The sequence below is a fragment of the Carcharhinus amblyrhynchos genome, unplaced genomic scaffold (assembly GCF_965287045.1).
Source record: "Carcharhinus amblyrhynchos unplaced genomic scaffold, sCarAmb.v2.hapA chromosome_222, whole genome shotgun sequence".
Classification (NCBI taxonomy): Eukaryota; Metazoa; Chordata; class Chondrichthyes; order Carcharhiniformes; family Carcharhinidae; genus Carcharhinus; species Carcharhinus amblyrhynchos.
Genome location: NW_027649962.1, coordinates 240,326 through 253,105, shown reverse-complemented (window position 1 = coordinate 253,105; position 12,780 = coordinate 240,326).

Genomic DNA, 12,780 nt, shown 5'->3' with positions numbered 1-12,780 from the left:
GACCCTGAGACACAGTGACCCAGGGGCCCTGAGACCTTAAGACAGTGAGGCACAGAGACCCAGAGGTCCTGAGACACTGACACCCTGAGACAATGAGATACAGAGACCCAGAGACCCTGAGACGCTGAGACACTGAGACATTGAGACCCAGAGAACCAGAGGCCTTGAGACCCTGAGATTCTGAGACACTGATACTCAGAGGCCCTGAGACTCAGAGACCCAGAGACCCAGAGGCCCTGAGACTCAGAGACACAGAGACCCAGAGGCCCTGAGACCCTGATACACTGAGGCATTGAGACATTGAGACTCAGAGATCCAGAGACACAGAGGCCCTGAGACCCTGAGACCCTGAGTCCCAGAGACCCTGAGGCCCTGAGACCCTGAGACACAGAGACCCAGAGACACTGAGACCCTGAGACCCAGAAGCCCTGACACCCTAAGACCCTCAGACACTGAGACCCAGAAGCCCTGAGACCCTGAGACTCAGAGACCCAGAGACCCAGAGGCCCTGAGACTCAGAGACCCAGAGACCCAGAGGCCCTGAGACCCTGAGATACTGAGACACAGAGACACAGAGACCCAGAGGCCCTGAGACCCTGAGACCCTGATACACTGAGGCACTGAGACATTGAGACTCAGAGATCCAGAGACACAGAGGCCCTGAGACCCTGAGACCCTGAGACCCTGAGTCCCAGAGACCCTGAGACCCAGAGACACTGAGACCATGAGACCCAGAAGCCCTGACACCCTAAGACCCTCAGACACTGAGACCCTGAGACCCAGAGGCCCTGAGACCCTGAGACACAGAGACACAGAGACCCAGAGGCCTTGAGACCCTGAGACTCTGAGACACTGATACTCAGAGGCCCTGAGACTCAGAGACCCAGAGACCCAGAGGCCCTGAGACCCTGAGACACTGAGACACAGAGACACAGAGACCCAGAGGCCCTGAGACCCTGATACACTGAGGCACTGAGACATTGAGACTCAGAGATCCAGAGACACAGAGGCCCTGAGACCCTGAGACCCTGAGTCCCAGAGACCCTGAGGCCCTGAGACCCTGAGACACAGAGACCCAGAGACACTGAGGCCCTGAGACCCAGAAGCCCTGACACGCTAAGACCCTCAGATACTGAGACCCTCAGACCCAGAGGCCCTGAGACCGTGAGACACTGAGACACTGAGACACAGAGACCCAGAGGCCCTGAGACCCTGAGATCCTGAGACTGAGACATTGAGACCCAGAGACCCAGAAGCCCTGAGGCCATGAGACCCTAAGACACTGAGACCCAGAGACACTGAGACCCAGAGGCCCTGAGACCCTGAGACCTCGAGGACCTGACACCCTGAGACACTGAGACCCTGAGACACAGCGGCCCTGAGACCCTGAGACACAGTGACCCAGGGGCCCTGAGACCTTAAGACAGTGAGACACAGAGACCCAGAGGTCCTGAGACACTGACACCCTGAGACAATGAGATACAGAGACCCAGAGATCCTGAGACGCTGAGACACTGAGACATTGAGACCCAGAGAACCAGAGGCCTTGAGACCCTGAGACTCTGAGACACTGATACTCAGAGGCCCTGAGACTCAGAGACCCAGAGACCCAGAGGCCCTGAGGCCCTGAGACACTGAGACACAGAGACACAGAGACCCAGAGGCCCTGAGACCCTGATACACTGAGGCACTGAGACATTGAGACTCAGAGATCCAGAGACACAGAGGCCCTGAGAACCTGAGACCCTGAGTCCCAGAGACCCTGAGGCCCTAAGACCCTGAGACACAGAGACCCAGAGACACTGAGACCCTGAGACCCAGAAGCCCTGACACCCTAAGACCCTCAGACACTGAGACCCTGAGACCCAGAGGCCCTGAGACCCTGAGACTCAGAGACCCAGAGACCCAGAGGCCCTGAGACCCAGAGACCCAGAGGCCCTGAGACCCTGATACACTGAGGCACTGAGACATTGAGACTCAGAGATCCAGAGACACAGAGGCCCTGAGACCCTGAGTCCCAGAGACCCTGAGACCCGGAGACACTGAGACCCTGAGACCCAGAAGCCCTGACACCCTAAGACCCTCAGATACTGAGACCCTGAGACCCAGAGGCCCTGAGACCCTGAGACACAGAGACACAGAGACCCAGAGGCCTTGAGACCCTGAGACTCTGAGACACTGATACTCAGAGGCCCTGAGACTCAGAGACCCAGAGACCCAGAGGCCCTGAGACCCTGAGACACTGAGACACAGAGACACAGAGACCCAGAGGCCCTGAGACCCTGATACACTGAGGCACTGAGACATTGAGACTCAGAGATCCAGAGACACAGAGGCCCTGAGACCCTGAGACCCTGAGTCCCAGAGACCCTGAGGCCCTGAGACCCTGAGACCCAGAGACCCAGAGACACTGAGGCCCTGAGACCCAGAAGCCCTGACACCCTAAGACCCTCAGATACTGAGACCCTCAGACCCAGAGGCCCTGAGACCCTGAGACACAGAGACCCAGAGGCCCTGAGACCGTGAGACACTGAGACACTGAGACACAGAGACCCAGAGGCCCTGAGACCCTGAGATCCTGAGACTGAGACATTGAGACCCAGAGACCCAGAAGCCCTGAGACCCTGAGACACTGAGACACAGAGACCCAGAGGCCCTGAGATCCTGAGACACTGAGACATTGAGACCCAGAGACCCAGAGGCCCTGAGACGCTGAGACACTGAGACACTGAGACACAGAGGCCCTGAGACCCTGAGACACTGAGACATCGAGACCCTGAGACCCAGAGGCCATGAGACCCTAAGACACTGAGACACTGAGACACAGAGACCCAGAGGCCCTGAGACCCTGAGACCCAGAGGCCCTGAGAACCCTGAGACACTGAGACCCTGAGACCCAGATGCCCTGAGGCCCTGAGACACTGAGACCCTTGGACACAGAGACCCAGAGGCACTGAGACCCCGAGACACTGAGACCCTGAGACCCAGTGGCCCTGAGACCCTGAGACCCTGACACCCTGAGACACAGAGACTCAGAGACCCAGAGTCCCAGGTGCCCTGAGACCCTGAGACACTGAGACACTGAGACTCAGAGACCCAGAGGGACTGAGACACAGAGACACAGAGACATTGAGACTCAGAGACCCAGAAGCCCTGACACCCTAAGACCCTCAGACACTGAGACCCTGAGACCCAGAGGCCCTGAGACCCTGAGACTCAGAGATCCAGAGACCCAGAGGCCCTGAGACCCAGAGACCCAGAGGCCCTGAGACCCTGATACACTGAGGCACTGAGACATTGAGACTCAGAGATCCAGAGACACAGAGGCCCTGAGACCCTGAGTCCCAGAGACCCTGAGACCCGGAGACACTGAGACCCTGAGACCCAGCGGCCCTGACACCCTAAGACCCTCAGATACTGAAACCCTGAGACCCAGAGGCCCTGAGACCCTGAGACACAGAGACACAGAGACCCAGAGGCCTTGAGACCCTGAGACTCTGAGACACTGATACTCAGAGGCCCTGAGACTCAGAGACCCAGAGACCCAGAGGCCCTGAGACCCTGAGACACTGAGACACAGAGACACAGAGACCCAGAGGCCCTGAGACCCTGATACACTGAGGCACTGAGACATTGAGACTCAGAGATCCAGAGACACAGAGGCCCTGAGACCCTGAGACCCTGAGTCCCAGAGACCCTGAGGCCCTGAGACCCTGAGACCCAGAGACCCAGAGACACTGAGGCCCTGAGACCCAGAAGCCCTGACACCCTAAGACCCTCAGATACTGAGACCCTCAGACCCAGAGGCCCTGAGACCCTGAGACACAGAGACCCAGAGGCCCTGAGACCGTGAGACACTGAGACACTGAGACACAGAGACCCAGAGGCCCTGAGACCCTGAGATCCTGAGACTGAGACATTGAGACCCAGAGACCCAGAAGCCCTGAGACCCTGAGACACTGAGACACAGAGACCCAGAGGCCCTGAGATCCTGAGACACTGAGACATTGAGACCCAGAGACCCAGAGGCCCTGAGACGCTGAGACACTGAGACACTGAGACACAGAGGCCCTGAGACCCTGAGACACTGAGACATCGAGACCCTGAGACCCAGAGGCCATGAGACCCTAAGACACTGAGACACTGAGACACAGAGACCCAGAGGCCCTGAGACCCTGAGACCCAGAGGCCCTGAGAACCCTGAGACACTGAGACCCTGAGACCCAGATGCCCTGAGGCCCTGAGACACTGAGACCCTTAGACACAGAGACCCAGAGGCACTGAGACCCCGAGACACTGAGACCCTGAGACCCAGTGGCCCTGAGACCCTGAGACCCTGACACCCTGAGACACAGAGACTCAGAGACCCAGAGTCCCAGGTGCCCTGAGACCCTGAGACACTGAGACAGTGAGACTCAGAGACCCAGAGACCCAGAGGGACTGAGACACTGAGACACAGAGACATTGAGACTCAGAGACCCAGAGGCCCTGAGACCCTGAGACACTGAGACATTGAGACTCAGAGACCCAGAGACCCAGAGGCCCTGAGACCCTGAGACACTGAGCCCCAAAGACCCATGGGTCCTGAGACCCTGAGCCACTGAGACCCTGAGACCTAGAGGCCCTGAGACCCTGAGACACTAAGACCCTGAGACCCGGCGGCCCTGAGACCCTGAGACCTCGAGGACCTGAGACCCTGAGACCCTGAGACCCAGCGGCCCTGAGACCCTGAGACACAGTGACCCAGGGGCCCAGAGACCCTGAGACAGTGAGACACAGAGACCCAGAGGCCCTGAGACCCTGACACCCGGAGACAATGAGATACAGAGACCCTGAGACACTGAGACATTGAGACCCAGAGAACCGGAGGCCTTGAGACCCTGAGACTCTGAGACACTGATACTCAGAGGCCCTGAGACCCTGAGACACAGAGACACAGATACCCCGAGGCCCTGAGACACAGAGGCCCTGAGAACCTGAGACACTGAGACAACGAGACATTGAGACTCAGAGATCCAGAGACACAGAGGCCTTGAGACACTGAGACCCTGAGTCCCAGAGACCCTGAGGCCCTGAGACCCTGAGACCCTGAGTCCCAGAGACCCTGAGGCCATGAGACCCTGAGACCCTGAGACCCAGAGACACTGAGACACTGAGACCCTGAGACCCAGAGGCCCTGAGACCCTAAGACCCTGAGACACTGAGACCCTGAGACCCAGAGGCCCTGAGACCCTGAGACCCTGAGACACAGAGACCCAGAGGCCCTGAGACCCTGAGACACTGAGACACAGAGACCCAGAGGCCCTGAAACACTGAGACATTGAGACTCAGAGACCCAGAGACCCTGAGGCCCTAAGACCCTGAGTCACTGAGACACAGAGACCCAGAGGTCCTGAGACCCTGAGACACTGAGACACTGGGATTCAGAGACCCAGAGGGCCTGAGTCCCTGAGACACTGAGACCCTGAGACCCAGCGGCCCTGAGACCCTGAGACACAGTGACCCAGGGGCCCTGAGACCTTGAGACAGTGAGACACAGAGACCCAGAGGTCCTGAGACCCTCACACCCTGAGACAATGAGATACAGAGACCCAGAGACCCTGAGGCGCTGAGACACTGAGACATTGAGACCCAGAGAACCAGATGCCTTGAGACCCTGAGACTCTGAGACACTGATACTCAGAGGCCCTGAGACTCAGAGACCCAGAGACCCAGAGGCCCTGAGACCCTGAGACCCTGAGACCCTGAGTCCCAGAGACCCTGAGGCCCTGAGACCCTGAGGCCCTGAGACCCTGAGACCCAGAGGCCCTGAGACCCTAAGACCCTCAGACACTGAGACCCTGAGACCCAGAGGCACTGAGACCCTGAGATCCTGAGACACTGAGACATTGAGACCCAGAGACCCAGAGACCCAGAGGCCCTGAGACCCTGAGACACTGAGACACAGAGACCCAGAGGCCCTGAGACCCTGAGATCCTGAGACACAGAGACATTGAGACCCAGAGACCCACAGGCCCTGTGACGCTGAGACACTAAGACACTGAGACACAGACGCCCTGAGACCCTGAGACACTGAGACCCTGAGACCCAGATGCCCTGAGGCCCTGAGACACTGAGACCCTGAGACCCAGAGGCCATGAGACCCTAAGACACTGAGACCCTGAGACACTGAGACCCAGAGGCCCTGAGAACCCTGAGACACTGAGACCCTGAGACCCAGATGCCCTGAGGCCCTGAGACACTGAGACCCTGAGACCCAGAGGCCCTGAGACCCTTAGACACAGAGACCCAGAGGCACTGAGACCCTGAGACCCAGTGGCCCTGAGACCCTGAGACCCTGAGACACAGAGACACAGAGACTCAGAGACCCAGAGGGACTGAGACACTGAGACACAGAGACATTGAGACTCAGAGACCCAGAGGCCTTGAGACCCTGAGACACTGAGGCATTGAGACTCAGAGACCCAGAGACCCAGAGGCCCTGAGACCCTGAGACACTGAGACCCAAAGACTCATGGGTCCTGAGACCCTGAGCCACTGAGACCCTGAGACCCAGCGGCCCTGAGACCCTGAGACCTCGAGGACCTGAGACCCTGAGACCCAACGGCCCTGAGACCCTGAGACACAGTGACCCAGGGGCCCTGAGACCCTGAGACAGTGAGACACAGAGACCCAGAGGCCCTGAGATCCTGAGACACTGAGACATTGAGACCCAGAGACCCAGGGGCCCTGAGACGCTGAGACACTGAGACATTGAGACACAGAGACCCAGAGTCCCTGAGACCCAGAGGGCCTGAGACACTGAGTCCCTGAGACACAGAGACACAGAGGAACAGAGACCCTGAGACACTGAGACCCTGAGACCCAGGGGCCCTGAGACACTGAGACATTGAGACTCAGAGACCCAGAGGCCCTGAGGCCCTGAGACCCTGAGTCACTGAGACACAGAGACCCAGAGGTCCTGAGACCCTGAGACACTGGGATTCAGAGACCCAGAGGGCCTGAGTCCCTGAGACACTGAGACCCAGAGGCCCTGAGACCCTGAGTCACTGAGACCCTGAGACTCAGAGGCCCTGAGACGCTGAGACCCTGAGACCCTGAGACACAGAGACCCAGAGGCCCTGAGACACTGAGAACCTGAGACATTGAGACCCAGAGACACAGAGGCCCTGAGACCCTGATACACTGAGACCCTGAGACCCAGAGGTCCTGAGACCCTGAGACACTGAGACAGAGAGGCCCAGAGACGCAGAGGCCCTGAGACCCTGATACACTGAGACCCAGAGACCTAAAAGTCCTGAGACCCTGGGACCCTGAGACACTGAGACACTGAGACATTGAGACTCAGAGACCCAGGGACCCAAAGGCCCTGAGACACTGAGACTCAGAGACCCAAAAGTCCTGAGACTCTGAGACACTGAGATACGAAGACATTGAGACTCAGAGACCCAGAGGCCCTGAGACACTGAGACGCATAGACCCAGAGGCCCTGAGACACTGAGACATTGAGACCCAGAAGTCCTGAGACCCTGAGACACTGAGACCCAGAGGCCCAGAGACCCTGAGACACTGAGACACTGAGATATTGAGACTCAGAGACCCAAAGGCCCTGAGACCCTGAGACGCTGAGACCCAGAGACCCAGAGGCCCTGAGACCCTGAGACACTGAGACCCAGAGACCCAGAGGCCCTGAGACCCTGAGACACAGAGACCCAGAGGTCCTGAGACCCAGAGACCCTGAGACACTGAGACACAGAGACCCAGAGGCGCTGAGACCCTGAGACACTGAGACATTGAGACTCAGAGACCCAGAGACCCAGAGGCCCTGAGACCCTGAGACACTGAGACAGAGACCCAGAGAGCCAGAGACCCTGAGACACTGAGACACAGAGACCCAGAGGTCCTGAGACTCTGAGACCCTGAGACACTGAGACTCAGAGACCCAGAGGCCCAGATGGCCTGTGTCCCTGAGACACTGAGACCCAGAGGCCCTGAGACCCTGAGGCACTGACACCCCGAGACTTAGAGGCCCTGAGACCCTGAGACCCTTAGACACAGAGACCCAGAGGCACTGAGACCCTGAGACACTGAGACCCTGAGACCCAGTGGCCTGAGACCCTGAGACCCTGAGACACAGAGACTCAGAGACCCAGAGTCCCAGGTGCCCTGAGACCCTGAGACACTGAGACTCAGAGACCCAGAGACCCAGAGGGACTGAGACACTGAGACACAGAGACACAGAGACATTGAGACTCAGAGACCCAGAGGCCCTGAGACCCTGAGACACTGAGACATTGAGACTCAGAGACCCAGAGACCCAGAGGCCCTGAGACCCTGAGACAATGAGACCCAAAGACCCATGGGTCCGGAGACCCTGAGACACTGAGACCCTGAGACTTAGAGGCCCTGAGACCCTGAGACACTGAGACCCTGAGACCCAGCGGCCTGGAGACCCTGAGACCTCGAGGACCTGAGACCCAGCGGCCCTGAGACCCTGAGACACAGTGACCCAGGGGCCCTGAGACCCTGAGACAGTGAGACACAGAGACCCAGAGGCCCTAAGATCCTGAGACACTGAGACATTGAGACCTAGAGACCCAGAGGCCCTGAGACGCTGAGACACTGAGACATTGAGACACAGAGACCCAGACTCCCTGAGACCAAGAGGGCCTGAGACACTGAGTCCCTGAGACACAGAGACACAGAGGCCCTGAGACCCTGAGACACTGAGACATTGAGACCCAGAGGCCATGAGACCCTAAGACACTGAGACCATGAGACCCAGAGGCCCTGAGACACTGAGACACTGAGACATTGAAACTCAGAGACCCAGAGACCCTGAGGCCCTGAGACCCTGAGTCACTGAGACACAGAGACGCAGAGGTCCTGAGACCCTGAGACCCAGAGACACTGAGACACTGAGACCCTGAGACCCAGAGGCCCTGAGACCCTGAGACACAGAGACCCAGAGGCCCTGAGACCCTGAGACACTGAGACCCTGAGACCCAGAGGCCCTGAGACACTGAGACACAGAGACCCAGAGGCCCTGAGATCCTGTGACACTGAGACATTGAGACCCAGAGACCCAGAGGCCCTGAGACGCTGAGACACTGAGACATTGATACACAGAGACCCAGAGTCCCTGAGACCCAGAGGGCCTGAGACACTGAGTCCCTGAGACACAGAGATACAGAGGCACTGAGACCCTGAGACACTGAGACCCTGAGACCCAGTGGCCCTGAGACCCTGAGACCCTGACACCCTGAGAGACAGAGACACAGAGACCCAGAGTCCCAGGTGCCCTGAGACCCTGAGACACTGAGACACTGAGACTCAGAGACCCAGAGACCCAGAGGGACTGAGACACTGAGACACAGAGACATTGAGACTCAGAGACCCAGAGGCCCTGAGACCCTGAGACTCAGAGACACAGAGACATTGAGACTCAGAGACCCAGAGGCCCTGAGACCCTGAGACACTGAGACATTGAGACTCAGAGACCCAGAGACCCAGAGGCCCTGAGACCCTGAGACCCTGAGACACTGAGACCCAAAGACCCATGGGTCCGGAGACCCTGAGACACTGAGACCCTGAGACCCAGCGGCCCTGAGACCCTGAGACCTCGAGGACCTGAGACCCTGAGACCCAGCGGCCCTGAGACAGTGAGACACAGTGACCCAGGGGCCCTGAGACCCTGAGACAGTGAGACACAGAGACCCAGAGGCCCTGAGACCCTGACACCCGGAGACAATGAGATACAGAGACCCTGAGACCCTGAGACACTGAGACATAGAGGCCCAGAGAACCAGAGGCCCTGAGACCCTGACACACTGAGACCCAGAGACCCAGAGGCCCAGAGACCCAGAGACACAGAGACACAGGGACCCAGAGGCCCTGAGACCCTGAGACACTGAGACATTGAGACCCAGAGGCCCTGAGACCCTGAGACACACAGACCCAGATGCCCTTAGTCCCTGAGATACTGAGACCATGAGTCCCAGAGGCCCTGAGACCCTGAGACCCTGTGACACTGAGACCCTAAGACCCAGAGGCCCTGAGACCCTGAGACCCAGAGGCCATGAGACTCTGAGACCCTGTGATACTGAGACCCTGAGACACAGAGGCCCTGAGACCCTGAGGCACTGAGACGCAGAGACCCAGAGGCCCTGAGACCCTGAGACACTGGGACACTGAGACATTGAGACTCAGAAACCCAGAGACTCAGGGGACATGAGACAGAGAGACCCAGAGACCCAGAGGACGTGAGACACTGAGACACAGAGGCCCTGAGACACTGACACGCTGAGACAGTGAGACAGTGAGACATTGAGACTCAGAGACACAGAGACCCAGAGACCCAGAGGACATTAGACACTGAGACACTGTGACACTGAGACATTGAGAGTTAGAGACCCAGAGGACCTAAGGCACTGAGACACTGAGACACAGAGACCCAGAGGCCCTGAGACCCTGAGACACTGAGACACAGAGACCCAGAGACCCAGAGGCCCTGAGATCCTGAGACACTGAGACACAGAGACCCAGAGGCCCTGAGACCCTAAGACCCTGAGACCCTGAGACCCTGAGACATTGAGTCCCAGAGACCCAGAGGCCCTAAGAACCTGAGACACTGAGACACTGAGACTCAGAGACCCAGAGACCCAGAGGGACTGAGACACTGAGACACAGAGACATTGAGACTCAGAGACCCAGAGGCCCTGAGACCCTGAGACTCAGAGACACAGAGACATTGAGACTCAGAGACCCAGAGGCCCTGAGACCCTGAGACACTGAGACATTGAGACTCAGAGACCCAGAGACCCAGAGGCCCTGAGACCCTGAGACCCTGAGACACTGAGACCCAAAGACCCATGGGTCCGGAGACCCTGAGACACTGAGACCCTGAGACCCAGCGGCCCTGAGACCCTGAGACCTCGAGGACCTGAGACCCTGAGACCCAGCGGCCCTGAGACAGTGAGACACAGTGACCCAGGGGCCCTGAGACCCTGAGACAGTGAGACACAGAGACCCAGAGGCCCTGAGACCCTGACACCCGGAGACAATGAGATACAGAGACCCTGAGACCCTGAGACACTGAGACATAGAGGCCCAGAGAACCAGAGGCCCTGAGACCCTGACACACTGAGACCCAGAGACCCAGAGGCCCAGAGACCCAGAGACACAGAGACACAGGGACCCAGAGGCCCTGAGACCCTGAGACACTGAGACATTGAGACCCAGAGGCCCTGAGACCCTGAGACACACAGACCCAGATGCCCTTAGTCCCTGAGATACTGAGACCATGAGTCCCAGAGGCCCTGAGACCCTGAGACCCTGTGACACTGAGACCCTAAGACCCAGAGGCCCTGAGACCCTGAGACCCAGAGGCCATGAGACTCTGAGACCCTGTGATACTGAGACCCTGAGACACAGAGGCCCTGAGACCCTGAGGCACTGAGATGCAGAGACCCAGAGGCCCTGAGACCCTGAGACACTGGGACACTGAGACAATGAGACTCAGAAACCCAGAGACTCAGGGGACATGAGACAGAGAGACCCAGAGACCCAGAGGACGTGAGACACTGAGACACAGAGGCCCTGAGACACTGACACGCTGAGACAGTGAGACAGTGAGACATTGAGACTCAGAGACACAGAGACCCAGAGACCCAGAGGACATTAGACACTGAGACACTGTGACACTGAGACATTAAGAGTTAGAGACCCAGAGGACCTAAGGCACTGAGACACTGAGACACAGAGTCCCAGAGGCCCTGAGACCCTGAGACACTGAGACACAGAGACCCAGAGACCCAGAGGCCCTGAGATCCTGAGACACTGAGACACAGAGACCCAGAGGCCCTGAGACCCTAAGACCCTGAGACCCTGAGACCCTGAGACCCTGAGACCCTGAGACATTGAGTCCCAGAGACCCAGAGGCCCTAAGAACCTGAGGCACTGAGACACTGAGACTCAGAGGCCCTGAGACACAGAGACGCTGAGACACTGAGACATTGAGACTCAGAGACCCAGAGACCCAGAGGCCCTGAGACCATGAGACCCAGGCACCCTGAGACACTGAGACGTTGAGACCCAGAGGCCCTGAGACCATGAGACACTGAGACATTGAGACTCAGAGATCCAGAAACCCAGAGGCCCTGAGACACTGAGACCGTGAGACACTGAGACGTTGAGACTCAGAGACCCAGAGACCCAGAGGCCCTGAGACACTGAGACCCTGAGACGTTGAGACTCAGAAACCCAGAGACACAGAGGACATGAGACAGAGAGACCCAGAGGCCCTGAGACCCTGAGACATTGAGACTCAGAGACCCAGAGACACACAGGCCCTGAGAAACTGCGACACTGAGACCCAGAGACCCAGAGGCCGTGAGACCCTGAGACACACAGACCCAGAGGCCCTGAGTCCCTGTGACACTGAGACCCGGAGACCCAGAGGCCCTGAGACCATGAGACAATGAGACCCTGAGACCCAGAGGTCCTGAGACCCTGAGACACAGAGACACAGAGACACAGAGGCCCTGAGACCCTGAGACACTGAGATCCAGAGACATTGAGACTCAGAGACCCAGAGACCCAGAGGCCCTGAGACACTGAGACACTGAGAGCCAGAGACATTGAGACTCAGAGACCCAGAGACCCAGAGGACGTGAGACACTGAGACCCTGAAACACTGAGACACTGAGACATTGAGACTCAGAGAACCAGAGTCCCAGAGGCCCTGAGACCCTGAGACACTGAGACCCAGAGACATTGAGA